The sequence below is a fragment of the Phyllobates terribilis genome, unplaced genomic scaffold, assembly GCF_046119375.1.
Source record: "Phyllobates terribilis strain yellow unplaced genomic scaffold, ASM4611937v1 Scaffold_22__1_contigs__length_20350403, whole genome shotgun sequence".
Taxonomy (NCBI): domain Eukaryota; kingdom Metazoa; phylum Chordata; class Amphibia; order Anura; family Dendrobatidae; genus Phyllobates; species Phyllobates terribilis.
The window spans coordinates 14,905,380-14,922,730 of record NW_027362782.1 but is presented as its reverse complement, the minus strand read 5'-3'; positions in this window follow the sequence as shown (position 1 = coordinate 14,922,730).

Here is a 17,351-nt window from a genome sequence, read left to right as displayed (position 1 = left end):
TTCCAAAGCATTTTTAAACTTCAACGGAATTTCGAGAACAATGGAAGAGTTCCGAAGCATTTTTAAACTTCAGCAGAATTCCGAGAACAATGGAAGAGTTTCGAAGCATTTTTAAACTTCAACGGAATTCCGAGAACAATGGAAGAGTTCTGAAGCATTTTTAAACGTCAGCAGAATTCTGAGAACAATGGAAAAGTTCTGAAGCATTTTTAAACGTCAGCGGAATTTTGAGAACAATGGAAGAGTTCCGAAGCATTTTTAAAAGTCAGCGGAATTCCGAGAACAATGGAAGAGTTGTGAAGCATTTTTAAACTTCAGCGGAATTCCGAGAACAATAGAAAAGTTCCGAAGCATTTTTAAACGTCAGTGGAATTCCGAGAACAATGCAAGATTTCCGAAGCATTTTTATATGTCAGCGGAATTCCGAGAACAATGGAAGAGTACCGAAGCATTTTTAAATGTCAGCGGAATTCTGAGAACAATGGAAGAGTTCCAAAGCATTTTTAAACTTCAGCGGAATTCCGAGAACAATGGAAGAGTTCCAAAGCATTTTTAAACGTCAGCGGAATTCCGAGAACAATGGAAGAGTTCTGAAGCATTTTTAAACGTCAGCGGAATTTTGAAAACAATGGAAGATTTCCGAAGCATTTTTAAACGTCAGCGGAATGCCGAGAACAATGCAAGATTTCCGAAGCATTTTTATATGTCAGCGGAATTCCGAGAACAATGGAAGAGTACCGAACAATTTTTAAACGTCAGCGGAATTCCGAGAACAATGGAAGAGTTCCGAAGCATTTTTAAATGTCAGCGGAATTCCGAGAACAATGGAAGAGTTCCGAAGCATTTTTAAACGTCAGCGGAATTCCGAGAACAATGGAAGAGTTCCGAAGCATTTTTAAACGTCAGCAGAATTCTGAGAACAATGGAAAAGTTCTGAAGCATTTTTAAACGTCAGCGGAATTTTGAGAACAATGGAAGAGTTCCGAAGCATTTTTAAAAGTCAGCGGAATTCCGAGAACAATGGAAGAGTTGTGAAGCATTTTTAAACGTCAGCGGAATTCCGAGAACAATGGAAGAGTTCCGAAGCATTTTTAAACGTCAGCAGAATTCTGAGAACAATGGAAGAGTTGTGAAGCATTTTTAAACTTCAGCAGAATTCCGAGAACAATGGAAGAGTTCCAAAGCATTTTTAAACTTCAACGGAATTTCGAGAACAATGGAAGAGTTCCGAAACATTTTTAAACGTCAGCAGAATTCCGAGAACAATGGAAGAGTTTCGAAGCATTTTTAAACTTCAACGGAATTCCGAGAACAATGGAAGAGTTCTGAAGCATTTTTAAACGTCAGCAGAATTCTGAGAACAATGGAAAAGTTCCGAAGCATTTTTAAAAGTCAGCGGAATTCCGAGAACAATGGAAGAGTTGTGAAGCATTTTTAAACTTCAGCGGAATTCCGAGAACAATAGAAGAGTTCCGAAGCATTTTTAAAATTCACACGAATTCCGAGAATAATGGAAGAGTTCAGATGAATTTTTAGACTTCAGCAGAATTCCTAGAACAATGGAAGAGTTCCGAAGCATTTTTAAACTTCAGTGGAATTCCGAGAACAATGGAAGAGTTCCGAAGCATTTTTAAACGTCAGCGGAATTCCGAGAACAATGGAAGAGTACCGAAGCATTTTAAAACGTCATCGGAATTCCGAGAACAATGGAAGAGTTCCGAAGCATTTTTAAACTTCAGCGGAATTACGAGAACAATGGAAGAGTTCCGAAGCATTTTTAAACATGAGCAGAATTACGAGAACAATGGAAGAGATTTTAAGCATTTTTAAACTTCAGCGGAATTCCGAGAACAATAGAAGAGTTCCGAAGCATTTTTAAACTTCACCCGAATTCCGAGAGCAATGGAAGAGTTCCATAGCATTTTAAAAGTTCAGCAGAATTCCGAGAACAATTGAAGAGTTCCGAAGCATTTTTAAACGTCAGCGGAATGCCGAGAACAATGCAAGTTTTCCGAAGCATTTTTATATGTCAGCGGAATTCCGAGAACAATGGAAGAGTACCGAAGCATTTTTAAACGTCAGCGGAATTCCGAGAACAATGAAAGAGTTGCGAAGCATTATTAAACGTCAGCGGAATTCCGAGAACAATTGAAGAGTTCTGAAGCATTTTTAAACGTCAGCGGAATTTTGAAAACAATGGAAGATTTCCGTAGCGTTTTTAAACGTCAGCGGAATTCTGAGAACAATGGAAGAGTTCCGAAGCATTTTTAAATGTCAGCGGAATTCTGAGAACAATGGAAGAGTTCCGAAGCATTTTTAAACTTCAGCGGAATTCCGAGAACAATGGAAGAGTTCCAAAGCAGTTTTAAACGTCAGCGGAATTCCGAGAACAATGGAAGAGTTCTGAAGCATTTTTAAACATCAGCGGAATTTTGAAAACAATGGAAGATTTCCGAAGCATTTTTAAACGTCAGCGGAATGCCGAGAACAATGCAAGATTTCCGAAGCATTTTTATATGTCAGCGGAATTCCGAGAACAATGGAAGAGTACCGAACAATTTTAAAACGTCAGCGGAATTCCGAGAACAATGGCAGAGTTCCGAAGCATTTTTAAATGTCAGCGGAATTCCGAGAACAATGGAAGAGTTCTGAAGCATTTTTAAACGTCAGCGGAATTTTGAAAACAATGGAAGATTTCCGAAGCATTTTTAAATGTCAGCGGAATTCCGAGAACAATGGAAGAGTTTCGAAGCATTTTTAAACTTTAACGGAATTCCGAGAACAATGGAAGAGTTCCGAAGCATTTTTAAACGTCAGCGGAATTCCGAGAACAATCAAAGAGTTGCGAAGCATTATTAAATGTCAGCGGAATTCCGAGAACAATGGAAGAGTTCTGAAGCATTTTTAAACTTCAGCAGAATTCCGAGAACAATAGAAGAGTTTCGAAGCATTTTTAAACGTCAGCGGAATTCCGAGAACAATGGAAGAGTTCCGAAGCATTTTTAAACGTCAGCGGAATTCCGAGAACAATGGAAGAGTTCCGAAGCATTTTTAAACGTCAGCAGAATTCTGAGAACAATGGAAAAGTTCTGAAGCATTTTTAAACGTCAGCGGAATTTTGAGAACAATGGAAGAGTTCCGAAGCATTTTTAAAAGTCAGCGGAATTCCGAGAACAATGGAAGAGTTGTGAAGCATTTTTAAACGTCAGCGGAATTCCGAGAACAATGGAAGAGTTCCGAAGCATTTTTAAACGTCAGCAGAATTCTGAGAACAATGGAAGAGTTGTGAAGCATTTTTAAACTTCAGCAGAATTCCGAGAACAATGGAAGAGTTCCAAAGCATTTTTAAACTTCAACGGAATTTCGAGAACAATGGAAGAGTTTCGAAGCATTTTTAAACTTCAACGGAATTCCGAGAACAATGGAAGAGTTGTGAAGCATTTTTAAACTTCAGCGGAATTCCAAGAACAATAGAAAAGTTCCGAAGCATTTTTAAAATTCACACGAATTCCGAGAATAATGGAAGAGTTCACATGAATTTTTAAACTTCAGCAGAATTCCTAGAACAATGGAAGAGTTCCGAAGCATTTTTAAACTTCAGTGGAATTCCGAGAACAATGGAAGAGTTCCGAAGAATTTTTAAACGTCAGCGGAATTCCGAGAACAATGGAAGAGTACCAAAGCATTTTAAAACGTCATCGGAATTCCGAGAACAATGGAAGAGTTCCGAAGCATTTTTAAACTTCAGCGGAATTACGAGAACAATGGAAGAGTTCCGAAGCATTTTTAAACATGAGCAGAATTACTAGAACAATGGAATAGATTTTAAGCATTTTTAAACTTCAGCGGAATTCCGAGAACAATAGAAGAGTTCCGAAGCATTTTTAAAATTCACACGAATTCCGAGAATAATGGAAGAGTTCAGATGAATTTTTAGACTTCAGCAGAATTCCTAGAACAATGGAAGAGTTCCGAAGCATTTTTAAACTTCAGTGGAATTCCGAGAACAATGGAAGAGTTCCGAAGCATTTTTAAACGTCAGCGGAATTCCGAGAACAATGGAAGAGTACCGAAGCATTTTAAAACGTCAGCGGAATTCCGAGAACAATGGAAGAGTTCCGAAGCATTTTTAAACTTCAGCGGAATTACGAGAACAATGGAAGAGTTCCGAAGCATTTTTAAACATGAGCAGAATTACGAGAACAATGGAAGAGATTTTAAGCATTTTTAAACTTCAGCGGAATTCCGAGAACAATAGAAGTGTTCCGAAGCATTTTTAAACTTCACCCGAATTCCGAGAGCAATGGAAGAGTTCCATAGCATTTTAAAAGTTCAGCAGAATTCCGAGAACAATTGAAGAGTTCCGAAGCATTTTTAAACGTCAGCGGAATGCCGAGAACAATGCAAGTTTTCCGAAGCATTTTTATATGTCAGCGGAATTCCGAGAACAATGGAAGAGTACCGAAGCATTTTTAAACGTCAGCGGAATTCCAAGAACAATGGAAGAGTTCCGAAGCATTTTTAAACGTCAGCGGAATTCCGAGAACAATGAAAGAGTTGCGAAGCATTATTAAACGTCAGCGGAATTCCGAGAACAATGGAAGAGTTCTGAAGCATTTTTAAACGTCAGCGGAATTTTGAAAACAATGGAAGATTTCCGTAGCGTTTTTAAACGTCAGCGGAATTCTGAGAACAATGGAAGAGTTCTGAAGCATTTTTAAATGTCAGCGGAATTCTGAGAACAATGGAAGAGTTCCGAAGCATTTTTAAACTTCAGCGGAATTCCGAGAACAATGGAAGAGTTCCAAAGCAGTTTTAAACGTCAGCGGAATTCCGAGAACAATGGAAGAGTTCTGAAGCATTTTTAAACATCAGCGGAATTTTGAAAACAATGGAAGATTTCCGAAGCATTTTTAAACGTCAGCGGAATGCCGAGAACAATGCAAGATTTCCGAAGCATTTTTATATGTCAGCGGAATTCCGAGAACAATGGAAGAGTACCGAACAATTTTAAAACGTCAGCGGAATTCCGAGAACAATGGCAGAGTTCCGAAGCATTTTTAAATGTCAGCGGAATTCCGAGAACAATGGAAGAGTTCTGAAGCATTTTTAAACGTCAGCGGAATTTTGAAAACAATGGAAGATTTCCGAAGCATTTTTAAATGTCAGCGGAATTCCGAGAACAATGGAAGAGTTTCGAAGCATTTTTAAACTTTAACGGAATTCCGAGGACAATGGAAGAGTTCCGAAGCATTTTTAAACGTCAGCGGAATTCCGAGAACAATCAAAGAGTTGCGAAGCATTATTAAATGTCAGCGGAATTCCGAGAACAATGGAAGAGTTCTGAAGCATTTTTAAACTTCAGCAGAATTCCGAGAACAATAGAAGAGTTTCGAAGCATTTTTAAACGTCAGCGGAATTCCGAGAACAATGGAAGAGTTCCGAAGCATTTTTAAACGTCAGCGGAATTCCGAGAACAATGGAAGAGTTCCGAAGCATTTTTAAACGTCAGCAGAATTCTGAGAACAATGGAAAAGTTCTGAAGCATTTTTAAACGTCAGCGGAATTTTGAGAACAATGGAAGAGTTCCGAAGCATTTTTAAAAGTCAGCGGAATTCCGAGAACAATGGAAGAGTTGTGAAGCATTTTTAAACGTCAGCGGAATTCCGAGAACAATGGAAGAGTTCCGAAGCATTTTTAAACGTCAGCAGAATTCTGAGAACAATGGAAGAGTTGTGAAGCATTTTTAAACTTCAGCAGAATTCCGAGAACAATGGAAGAGTTCCAAAGCATTTTTAAACTTCAACGGAATTTCGAGAACAATGGAAGAGTTCCGAAACATTTTTAAACGTCAGCAGAATTCCGAGAACAATGGAAGAGTTTCGAAGCATTTTTAAACTTCAACGGAATTCCGAGAACAATGGAAGAGTTGTGAAGCATTTTTAAACTTCAGCGGAATTCCAAGAACAATAGAAAAGTTCCGAAGCATTTTTAAAATTCACACGAATTCCGAGAATAATGGAAGAGTTCACATGAATTTTTAAACTTCAGCAGAATTCCTAGAACAATGGAAGAGTTCCGAAGCATTTTTAAACTTCAGTGGAATTCCGAGAACAATGGAAGAGTTCCGAAGAATTTTTAAACGTCAGCGGAATTCCGAGAACAATGGAAGAGTACCAAAGCATTTTAAAACGTCATCGGAATTCCGAGAACAATGGAAGAGTTCCGAAGCATTTTTAAACTTCAGCGGAATTACGAGAACAATGGAAGAGTTCCGAAGCATTTTTAAACATGAGCAGAATTACTAGAACAATGGAATAGATTTTAAGCATTTTTAAACTTCAGCGGAATTCCGAGAACAATAGAAGAGTTCCGAAGCATTTTTAAAATTCACACGAATTCCGAGAATAATGGAAGAGTTCAGATGAATTTTTAGACTTCAGCAGAATTCCTAGAACAATGGAAGAGTTCCGAAGCATTTTTAAACTTCAGTGGAATTCCGAGAACAATGGAAGAGTTCCGAAGCATTTTTAAACGTCAGCGGAATTCCGAGAACAATGGAAGAGTACCGAAGCATTTTAAAACGTCATCGGAATTCCGAGAACAATGGAAGAGTTCCGAAGCATTTTTAAACTTCAGCGGAATTACGAGAACAATGGAAGAGTTCCGAAGCATTTTTAAACGAGCAGAATTACGAGAACAATGGAAGAGATTTTAAGCATTTTTAAACTTCAGCGGAATTCCGAGAACAATAGAAGAGTTCCGAAGCATTTTTAAACTTCACCCGAATTCCGAGAGCAATGGAAGAGTTCCATAGTATTTTAAAAGTTCAGCAGAATTCCGAGAACAATTGAAGAGTTCCGAAGCATTTTTAAACGTCAGCGGAATGCCGAGAACAATGCAAGTTTTCCGAAGCATTTTTATATGTCAGCGGAATTCCGAGAACAATGGAAGAGTACCGAAGCATTTTTAAACGTCAGCGGAATTCCAAGAACAATGGAAGAGTTCCGAAGCATTTTTAAACGTCAGCGGAATTCCGAGAACAATGAAAGAGTTGCGAAGCATTATTAAACATCAGCGGAATTTTGAAAACAATGGAAGATTTCCGAAGCATTTTTAAACGTCAGCGGAATGCCGAGAACAATGCAAGATTTCCGAAGCATTTTTATATGTCAGCGGAATTCCGAGAACAATGGAAGAGTACCGAACAATTTTTAAACGTCAGCGGAATTCCGAGAACAATGGCAGAGTTCCGAAGCATTTTTAAATGTCAGCGGAATTCCGAGAACAATGGAAGAGTTCTGAAGCATTTTTAAACGTCAGCGGAATTTTGAAAACAATGGAAGATTTCCGAAGCATTTTTAAATGTCAGCGGAATTTTGAAAACAATGGAAGATTTCCGTAGCATTTTTAAACGTCAGCGGAATTCTGAGAACAATGGAAGAGTTCCGAAGCATTTTTAAATGTCAGCGGAATTCTGAGAACAATGGAAGAGTTCCGAAGCATTTTTAAACTTCAGCGGAATTCCGAGAACAATGGAAGAGTTCCAAAGCAGTTTTAAACGTCAGCGGAATTCCGAGAACAATGGAAGAGTTCTGAAGCATTTTTAAACATCAGCGGAATTTTGAAAACAATGGAAGATTTCCGAAGCATTTTTAAACGTCAGCGGAATGCCGAGAACAATGCAAGATTTCCGAAGCATTTTTATATGTCAGCGGAATTCCGAGAACAATGGAAGAGTACCGAACAATTTTTAAACGTCAGCGGAATTCCGAGAACAATGGCAGAGTTCCGAAGCATTTTTAAATGTCAGCGGAATTCCGAGAACAATGGAAGAGTTCTGAAGCATTTTTAAACGTCAGCGGAATTTTGAAAACAATGGAAGATTTCCGAAGCATTTTTAAATGTCAGCGGAATTCCGAGAACAATGGAAGAGTTTCGAAACATTTTTAAACTTCAACGGAATTCCGAGAACAATGGAAGAGTTCTGAAGCATTTTTAAACGTCAGCGGAATTCCGAGAACAATGAAAGAGTTGCGAAGCATTATTAAATGTCAGCGGAATTCCGAGAACAATGGAAGAGTTCTGAAGCATTTTTAAACGTCAGCAGAATTCTGAGAACAATGGAAAAGTTCTGAAGCATTTTTAAACGTCAGCGGAATTTTGAAAACAATGGAAGATTTCCGAAGCATTTTTAAACGTCAGCGGAATTCTGAGAACAATGGAAGAGTTCTGAAGCATTTTTAAACTTCAGCAGAATTCCGAGAACAATGGAAGAGTTCCGAAGCATTTTAAAACTTCAGCGGAATTCCGAGAACAATGTAAGAGATTTTAAGCATTTTTAAACTTCAGCGGAATTCCGAGAACAATAGAAAAGTTCCGAAGCATTTTTAAAATTCACACGAATTCCGAGAATAATGGAAGAGTTCACATGAATTTTTAAACTTCAGCAGAATTCCTAGAACAATGGAAGAGTTCCGAAGCATTTTTAAACTTCAGTGGAATTCCGAGAACAATGGAAGAGTTCCGAAGAATTTTTAAACGTCAGCGGAATTCCGAGAACAATGGAAGAGTACCGAAGCATTTTAAAACATCATCGGAATTCCGAGAACAATGGAAGAGTTCCGAAGCATTTTTAAACTTCAGCGGAATTACGAGAACAATGGAAGAGTTCCGAAGCATTTTTAAACATGAGCAGAATTACGAGAACAATGGAATAGATTTTAAGCATTTTTAAACTTCAGCGGAATTCCGAGAACAATAGAAGAGTTCCGAAGCATTTTTAAAATTCACACGAATTCCGAGAATAATGGAAGAGTTCAGATGAATTTTTAGACTTCAGCAGAATTCCTAGAACAATGGAAGAGTTCCGAAGCATTTTTAAACTTCAGTGCAATTCCGAGAACAATGGAAGAGTTCCGAAGCATTTTTAAACTTCAGTGGAATTCTGAGAACAATGGAAGAGTTCCGAAGCATTTTTAAACTTCAGTGGAATTCTGAGAACAATGGAAGAGTTCCGAAGCATTTTTAAACGTCAGCGGAATTTTGAAAACAATGTAAGATTTCCGAAGCATTTTTAAACTTCAGCGGAATTCCGAGAACAATGGAAGAGTTCCAAAGCATTTTAAAAGTTCAGCAGAATTCCGAGAACAATTGAAGAGTTCCGAAGCATTTTTAAACGTCAGCGGAATGCCGAGAACAATGCAAGATTTCCGAAGCATTTTTATATGTCAGCGGAATTCCGAGAACAATGGAAGAGTTCCGAAGCATTTTTAAACGTCAGCAGAATTCCGAGAACAATAGAAGAGTACCGAAGCATTTTAAAACTTCAGCAGAATTCCAAGAACAATGGAAGAGTTCCGAAGCATTTTTAAATGTCAGCGGAATTCCGAGAACAATGGAAGAGTTCCGAAGCATTTTTAAACGTCAGCGGAATTCCGAGAACAATGGAAGAGTTCCAAAGCAGTTTTAAACGTCAGCGGAATTCCGAGAACAATGGAAGAGTTCTGAAGCATTTTTAAACATCAGCGGAATTTTGAAAACAATGGAAGATTTCCGAAGCATTTTTAAACGTCAGCGGAATGCCGAGAACAATGCAAGATTTCCGAAGCATTTTTATATGTCAGCGGAATTCCGAGAACAATGGAAGAGTACCGAACAATTTTTAAACGTCAGCGGAATTCCGAGAACAATGGCAGAGTTCCGAAGCATTTTTAAATGTCAGCGGAATTCCGAGAACAATGGAAGAGTTCTGAAGCATTTTTAAACGTCAGCGGAATTTTGAAAACAATGGAAGATTTCCGAAGCATTTTTAAATGTCAGCGGAATTCCGAGAACAATGGAAGAGTTTCGAAGCATTTTTAAACTTCAACGGAATTCCGAGAACAATGGAAGAGTTCCGAAGCATTTTTAAACGTCAGCGGAATTCCGAGAACAATGAAAGAGTTGCGAAGCATTATTAAATGTCAGCGGAATTCCGAGAACAATGGAAGAGTTCTGAAGCATTTTTAAACTTCAGCAGAATTCCGAGAACAATAGAAGAGTTTCGAAGCATTTTTAAACGTCAGCGGAATTCCGAGAACAATGGAAGAGTTCCGAAGCATTTTTAAACGTCAGCGGAATTCCGAGAACAATGGAAGAGTTCCGAAGCATTTTTAAACGTCAGCAGAATTCTGAGAACAATGGAAAAGTTCTGAAGCATTTTTAAACGTCAGCGGAATTTTGAGAACAATGGAAGAGTTCCGAAGCATTTTTAAAAGTCAGCGGAATTCCGAGAACAATGGAAGAGTTGTGAAGCATTTTTAAACGTCAGCGGAATTCCGAGAACAATGGAAGAGTTCCGAAGCATTTTTAAACGTCAGCAGAATTCTGAGAACAATGGAAAAGTTCTGAAGCATTTTTAAACGTCAGCGGAATTTTGAAAACAATGGAAGATTTCCGAAGCATTTTTAAACGTCAGCGGAATTCTGAGAACAATGGAAGAGTTCTGAAGCATTTTTAAACTTCAGCAGAATTCCGAGAACAATGGAAGAGTTCCGAAGCATTTTAAAACTTCAGCGGAATTCCGAGAACAATGTAAGAGATTTTAAGCATTTTTAAACTTCAGCGGAATTCCGAGAACAATAGAAAAGTTCCGAAGCATTTTTAAAATTCACACGAATTCCGAGAATAATGGAAGAGTTCACATGAATTTTTAAACTTCAGCAGAATTCCTAGAACAATGGAAGAGTTCCGAAGCATTTTTAAACTTCAGTGGAATTCCGAGAACAATGGAAGAGTTCCGAAGAATTTTTAAACGTCAGCGGAATTCCGAGAACAATGGAAGAGTACCGAAGCATTTTAAAACATCATCGGAATTCCGAGAACAATGGAAGAGTTCCGAAGCATTTTTAAACTTCAGCGGAATTACGAGAACAATGGAAGAGTTCCGAAGCATTTTTAAACATGAGCAGAATTACGAGAACAATGGAATAGATTTTAAGCATTTTTAAACTTCAGCGGAATTCCGAGAACAATAGAAGAGTTCCGAAGCATTTTTAAAATTCACACGAATTCCGAGAATAATGGAAGAGTTCAGATGAATTTTTAGACTTCAGCAGAATTCCTAGAACAATGGAAGAGTTCCGAAGCATTTTTAAACTTCAGTGCAATTCCGAGAACAATGGAAGAGTTCCGAAGCATTTTTAAACTTCAGTGGAATTCTGAGAACAATGGAAGAGTTCCGAAGCATTTTTAAACTTCAGTGGAATTCTGAGAACAATGGAAGAGTTCCGAAGCATTTTTAAACGTCAGCGGAATTTTGAAAACAATGTAAGATTTCCGAAGCATTTTTAAACTTCAGCGGAATTCCGAGAACAATGGAAGAGTTCCAAAGCATTTTAAAAGTTCAGCAGAATTCCGAGAACAATTGAAGAGTTCCGAAGCATTTTTAAACGTCAGCGGAATGCCGAGAACAATGCAAGATTTCCGAAGCATTTTTATATGTCAGCGGAATTCCGAGAACAATGGAAGAGTTCCGAAGCATTTTTAAACGTCAGCAGAATTCCGAGAACAATAGAAGAGTACCGAAGCATTTAAAAACTTCAGCAGAATTCCAAGAACAATGGAAGAGTTCCGAAGCATTTTTAAATGTCAGCGGAATTCCGAGAACAATGGAAGAGTTCCGAAGCATTTTTAAACGTCAGCGGAATTCCGAGAACAATGGAAGAGTTCCAAAGCAGTTTTAAACGTCAGCGGAATTCCGAGAACAATGGAAGAGTTCCAAAGCAGTTTTAAACGTCAGCGGAATTCCGAGAACAATGGAAGAGTTCTGAAGCATTTTTAAACATCAGCGGAATTTTGAAAACAATGGAAGATTTCCGAAGCATTTTTAAACGTCAGCGGAATGCCGAGAACAATGCAAGATTTCCGAAGCATTTTTATATGTCAGCGGAATTCCGAGAACAATGGAAGAGTACCGAACAATTTTTAAACGTCAGCGGAATTCCGAGAACAATGGCAGAGTTCCGAAGCATTTTTAAATGTCAGCGGAATTCCGAGAACAATGGAAGAGTTCTGAAGCATTTTTAAACGTCAGCGGAATTTTGAAAACAATGGAAGATTTCCGAAGCATTTTTAAACTTCAGCAGAATTCCGAGAACAATGGAAGAGTTCCGAAGCATTTTAAAACGTCAGCGGAATTCCGAGAACAATAGAAAAGTTCCGAAGCATTTTTAAAATTCACACGAATTCCGAGAATAATGGAAGAGTTCACATGAATTTTTAAACTTCAGCAGAATTCCTAGAACAATGGAAGAGTTCCGAAGCATTTTTAAACTTCAGTGGAATTCCGAGAACAATGGAAGAGTTCCGAAGAATTTTTAAACGTCAGCGGAATTCCGAGAACAATGGAAGAGTACCGAAGCATTTTAAAACATCATCGGAATTCCGAGAACAATGGAAGAGTTCCGAAGCATTTTTAAACTTCAGCGGAATTACGAGAACAATGGAAGAGTTCCGAAGCATTTTTAAACATGAGCAGAATTACGAGAACAATGGAATAGATTTTAAGCATTTTTAAACTTCAGCGGAATTCCGAGAACAATAGAAGAGTTCCGAAGCATTTTTAAAATTCACACGAATTCCGAGAATAATGGAAGAGTTCAGATGAATTTTTAGACTTCAGCAGAATTCCTAGAACAATGGAAGAGTTCCGAAGCATTTTTAAACTTCAGTGCAATTCCGAGAACAATGGAAGAGTTCCGAAGCATTTTTAAACTTCAGTGGAATTCTGAGAACAATGGAAGAGTTCCGAAGCATTTTTAAACTTCAGTGGAATTCTGAGAACAATGGAAGAGTTCCGAAGCATTTTTAAACGTCAGCGGAATTTTGAAAACAATGTAAGATTTCCGAAGCATTTTTAAACTTCAGCGGAATTCCGAGAACAATGGAAGAGTTCCAAAGCATTTTAAAAGTTCAGCAGAATTCCGAGAACAATTGAAGAGTTCCGAAGCATTTTTAAACGTCAGCGGAATGCCGAGAACAATGCAAGATTTCCGAAGCATTTTTATATGTCAGCGGAATTCCGAGAACAATGGAAGAGTTCCGAAGCATTTTTAAACGTCAGCAGAATTCCGAGAACAATAGAAGAGTACCGAAGCATTTTAAAACTTCAGCAGAATTCCAAGAACAATGGAAGAGTTCCGAAGAATTTTTAAATGTCAGCGGAATTCCGAGAACAATGGAAGAGTTCCGAAGCATTTTTAAACGTCAGCGGAATTCCGAGAACAATGGAAGAGTTCTGAAGCATTTTTAAGAGTCAGCAGAATTTTGAAAACAATGGAAGATTTCCGAAGCATTTTTAAATGTCAGCGGAATTCTGAGAACAATGGAAGAGTTCCGAAGCATTTTTAAACTTCAGCAGAATTCCGAGAACAATGGAAGGGTTCCGAAGCATTTTTAAACTTCAGCGGAATTTGGAGATCAATGGAAGACTTCCGAAGTATTTTTAAAAGTCAGCGGAATTTCGAGAACAATGGAAGAGTTGTGAAGTATTTTTAAACGTCAGCGGAATTCCGAGAACAATGGAAGAGTTCCGAAGCATTTTTAAACGTCAGCAGAATTCTGAGAACAATGGAAGAGTTCCCATGCATTTTTAAACGTCAGCAGAATTCTGAGAACAATGGAAGAGTTCCGAAGCATTTTTAAACTTCAGCAGAATTCCGAGAACAATGGAAGGGTTCCGAAGCATTTTTAAACTTCAGCGGAATTTGGAGATCAATGGAAGAGTTCCGAAGTATTTTTAAAAGTCAGCGGAATTTCGAGAACAATGGAAGAGTTCCAAAGCATTTTTAAACTTCAACGGAATTTCGAGAACAATGGAAGAGTTCCGAAACATTTTTAAACGTCAGCAGAATTCCGAGAACAATGGAAGAGTTTCGAAGCATTTTTAAACTTCAACGGAATTCCGAGAACAATGGAAGAGTTGTGAAGCATTTTTAAACTTCAGCGGAATTCCAAGAACAATAGAAAAGTTCCGAAGCATTTTTAAAATTCACACGAATTCCGAGAATAATGGAAGAGTTCACATGAATTTTTAAACTTCAGCAGAATTCCTAGAACAATGGAAGAGTTCCGAAGCATTTTTAAACTTCAGTGGAATTCCGAGAACAATGGAAGAGTTCCGAAGAATTTTTAAACGTCAGCGGAATTCCGAGAACAATGGAAGAGTACCAAAGCATTTTAAAACGTCATCGGAATTCCGAGAACAATGGAAGAGTTCCGAAGCATTTTTAAACTTCAGCGGAATTACGAGAACAATGGAAGAGTTCCGAAGCATTTTTAAACATGAGCAGAATTACTAGAACAATGGAATAGATTTTAAGCATTTTTAAACTTCAGCGGAATTCCGAGAACAATAGAAGAGTTCCGAAGCATTTTTAAAATTCACACGAATTCCGAGAATAATGGAAGAGTTCAGATGAATTTTTAGACTTCAGCAGAATTCCTAGAACAATGGAAGAGTTCCGAAGCATTTTTAAACTTCAGTGGAATTCCGAGAACAATGGAAGAGTTCCGAAGCATTTTTAAACGTCAGCGGAATTCCGAGAACAATGGAAGAGTACCGAAGCATTTTAAAACGTCATCGGAATTCCGAGAACAATGGAAGAGTTCCGAAGCATTTTTAAACTTCAGCGGAATTACGAGAACAATGGAAGAGTTCCGAAGCATTTTTAAACATGAGCAGAATTACGAGAACAATGGAAGAGATTTTAAGCATTTTTAAACTTCAGCGGAATTCCGAGAACAATAGAAGAGTTCCGAAGCATTTTTAAACTTCACCCGAATTCCGAGAGCAATGGAAGAGTTCCATAGTATTTTAAAAGTTCAGCAGAATTCCGAGAACAATTGAAGAGTTCCGAAGCATTTTTAAACGTCAGCGGAATGCCGAGAACAATGCAAGTTTTCCGAAGCATTTTTATATGTCAGCGGAATTCCGAGAACAATGGAAGAGTACCGAAGCATTTTTAAACGTCAGCGGAATTCCAAGAACAATGGAAGAGTTCCGAAGCATTTTTAAACGTCAGCGGAATTCCGAGAACAATGAAAGAGTTGCGAAGCATTATTAAACATCAGCGGAATTTTGAAAACAATGGAAGATTTCCGAAGCATTTTTAAACGTCAGCGGAATGCCGAGAACAATGCAAGATTTCCGAAGCATTTTTATATGTCAGCGGAATTCCGAGAACAATGGAAGAGTACCGAACAATTTTTAAACGTCAGCGGAATTCCGAGAACAATGGCAGAGTTCCGAAGCATTTTTAAATGTCAGCGGAATTCCGAGAACAATGGAAGAGTTCTGAAGCATTTTTAAACGTCAGCGGAATTTTGAAAACAATGGAAGATTTCCGAAGCATTTTTAAATGTCAGCGGAATTTTGAAAACAATGGAAGATTTCCGTAGCATTTTTAAACGTCAGCGGAATTCTGAGAACAATGGAAGAGTTCCGAAGCATTTTTAAATGTCAGCGGAATTCTGAGAACAATGGAAGAGTTCCGAAGCATTTTTAAACTTCAGCGGAATTCCGAGAACAATGGAAGAGTTCCAAAGCAGTTTTAAACGTCAGCGGAATTCCGAGAACAATGGAAGAGTTCTGAAGCATTTTTAAACATCAGCGGAATTTTGAAAACAATGGAAGATTTCCGAAGCATTTTTAAACGTCAGCGGAATGCCGAGAACAATGCAAGATTTCCGAAGCATTTTTATATGTCAGCGGAATTCCGAGAACAATGGAAGAGTACCGAACAATTTTTAAACGTCAGCGGAATTCCGAGAACAATGGCAGAGTTCCGAAGCATTTTTAAATGTCAGCGGAATTCCGAGAACAATGGAAGAGTTCTGAAGCATTTTTAAACGTCAGCGGAATTTTGAAAACAATGGAAGATTTCCGAAGCATTTTTAAATGTCAGCGGAATTCCGAGAACAATGGAAGAGTTTCGAAACATTTTTAAACTTCAACGGAATTCCGAGAACAATGGAAGAGTTCTGAAGCATTTTTAAACGTCAGCGGAATTCCGAGAACAATGAAAGAGTTGCGAAGCATTATTAAATGTCAGCGGAATTCCGAGAACAATGGAAGAGTTCTGAAGCATTTTTAAACGTCAGCAGAATTCTGAGAACAATGGAAAAGTTCTGAAGCATTTTTAAACGTCAGCGGAATTTTGAAAACAATGGAAGATTTCCGAAGCATTTTTAAACGTCAGCGGAATTCTGAGAACAATGGAAGAGTTCTGAAGCATTTTTAAACTTCAGCAGAATTCCGAGAACAATGGAAGAGTTCCGAAGCATTTTAAAACTTCAGCGGAATTCCGAGAACAATGTAAGAGATTTTAAGCATTTTTAAACTTCAGCGGAATTCCGAGAACAATAGAAAAGTTCCGAAGCATTTTTAAAATTCACACGAATTCCGAGAATAATGGAAGAGTTCACATGAATTTTTAAACTTCAGCAGAATTCCTAGAACAATGGAAGAGTTCCGAAGCATTTTTAAACTTCAGTGGAATTCCGAGAACAATGGAAGAGTTCCGAAGAATTTTTAAACGTCAGCGGAATTCCGAGAACAATGGAAGAGTACCGAAGCATTTTAAAACATCATCGGAATTCCGAGAACAATGGAAGAGTTCCGAAGCATTTTTAAACTTCAGCGGAATTACGAGAACAATGGAAGAGTTCCGAAGCATTTTTAAACATGAGCAGAATTACGAGAACAATGGAATAGATTTTAAGCATTTTTAAACTTCAGCGGAATTCCGAGAACAATAGAAGAGTTCCGAAGCATTTTTAAAATTCACACGAATTCCGAGAATAATGGAAGAGTTCAGATGAATTTTTAGACTTCAGCAGAATTCCTAGAACAATGGAAGAGTTCCGAAGCATTTTTAAACTTCAGTGCAATTCCGAGAACAATGGAAGAGTTCCGAAGCATTTTTAAACTTCAGTGGAATTCTGAGAACAATGGAAGAGTTCCGAAGCATTTTTAAACTTCAGTGGAATTCTGAGAACAATGGAAGAGTTCCGAAGCATTTTTAAACGTCAGCGGAATTTTGAAAACAATGTAAGATTTCCGAAGCATTTTTAAACTTCAGCGGAATTCCGAGAACAATGGAAGAGTTCCAAAGCATTTTAAAAGTTCAGCAGAATTCCGAGAACAATTGAAGAGTTCCGAAGCATTTTTAAACGTCAGCGGAATGCCGAGAACAATGCAAGATTTCCGAAGCATTTTTATATGTCAGCGGAATTCCGAGAACAATGGAAGAGTTCCGAAGCATTTTTAAACGTCAGCAGAATTCCGAGAACAATAGAAGAGTACCGAA